Source organism: Arachis ipaensis, chromosome B03 (assembly GCF_000816755.2).
Source record: "Arachis ipaensis cultivar K30076 chromosome B03, Araip1.1, whole genome shotgun sequence".
NCBI lineage: Eukaryota > Viridiplantae > Streptophyta > Magnoliopsida > Fabales > Fabaceae > Arachis > Arachis ipaensis.
The window spans coordinates 17,134,380-17,136,393 of NC_029787.2; positions in this window are offsets into that span (position 1 = coordinate 17,134,380).

Below are 2,014 nucleotides of genomic sequence, written 5' to 3' on the forward strand. Positions count from 1 at the left end.
AAATCAACCACTACTTAATTATATTAGCATATAAATATTTATTTGACATTTCATAAAGTATTTTATTATAATACTGCAAACAAATAAGTTTAATTATTAATCTATTAGCATGTTTTTTGAAAAATAAATATTATTATGAGTTAAGGAGTTAATAATATCTTATTAAGTCCTGCTAGGGAGTCAATAAAATATTTGTACAATGTGTATAATGGGTTATATGAGTTAAAAAATGAACCTGATTTTGGAGTTTACCAAAAATTGAACTCTTGACTTTTTGGATTTAGAGTTCGGATACCATATCATGATACCACTCATCCCAAAAGTTTCTGCTGATGAAAAAGATAACACTAATGGTTACATCTCTAATACTGAATCGAATATCCCTAAACTTTCATTATACACATTGTACAAATATTCCATTGTGTTGGTATACTTTCTCTATCTTATTTTGCGTGTTGAATGAGGAGAGACAAAAAACAAAAGGTTCTGTTTTAATGTACTAGCTAGTGAGGAAGATACATAAATGCATGATAAAAGAGAACCAACATCCCTCACCCTTTTAATTTCTCTACCCATAACCCGCCATAAATGCACACAAAATTTGTCTTCACTCACTCATCAATCCGAAGATCAGAGAGAAGACCCATTTTTCACGATTCCTCTGTACCATCCTTCATATTAATATTCCAACTTCCTTTCTTGCTCGGTGGTTGTGTATTTAATGCAACTCCTTCAATGCTACCACACCGTAACCATATTCTCTCTCTCTCTCTCTCAATATTCATTCATATTATTAGCCACTACCTTCTTTAAATCTCTCTCTCTCAAGCTCCCATTAGGCCATTACAATGTTTCTCTCTAGCTAGCTACATATCAATGTCACGTTATTATTATTGTTATTGTTGTGAAAATTAATCATGAAGGGCCCCTTCTCAATCTTTGTTATAAATCAATGCAATTACACATACAGATGGGTCTGTGTTTTTATGTTGATGCTTTATTGGCTATATATCTCTTAATTTTGTCTTTAGTTACAGCTGCAAATTGGTGCAACTCATGCATGGTGGGAATGAACATACAACACAAGTGGGTAAAAGGGACCGGTTTAACGGGATATTGGTCCGGTTCAATAAAAAAGCAGTGCTCCAAAATAGTTAGGGGCTTGTTTTTTGATTGAGCCGTGCCAATATCACGTGCTACCGATCCAGTATGCTTCAGATTTGGACTTTCTTGAAGGTTGAAGCCATTGCTATCATAAAAAAGGTGATTTATCTATGCAATAATCTATTGATTAGTGATGAAAAATCATTAAATAAAATTTTAATCTGCAACAAATTAATTTTTGACATATTAGAATTAAAGGATATTGTGAGAAAAAAAAAGTTAGATTTCATCTTGTAATACTCTTTGTAGTCTTTTTGAAAATTATATTTTTTTTTTAATTTCCTTTTTTTATATAGAAGTATAAAATAAATTAATAGACTCGTTTCAAAAATATTTTACGCAAGTTTTATCTTCCAAACAAAACCTACTACCCTTGGAGTATAATTTATCTTGCCCTTTATAATTTCCTTTTTCTTAGTAGAATCTTTCATTCAATTATTCTTTCCAAATATGAGCATATGGAATGGAATATGGAATATTGAGTGCTATCTTTATATGAAAAAGAACATATATGTGTATTAAATCACTATGAAGCTCTGTGTCATGATGCATGCCAATAATGTCATGGTCACTTTCTCTTCTCTGCTTATAGCCTTATACACATACGGTCCATTCTACGAATATATACGTATGTGAAAGATGTAGCTAGCTAGTTGTACTCAAATTCAAAGGACTAATTAGTATTTAGTAGTTACTTCAAATAATGAAGAACAAGCTTCATTTGAATAATGTTAAGAAAAGGAGCAAAGTGCAAGGAGAGATACAAAGATTTTGTTGAGGCATTAGTTATTATTTATTTTAGATATTTGTTTTTTTTTTTAGTTTTTAAACATCTTTTATACAACAATAT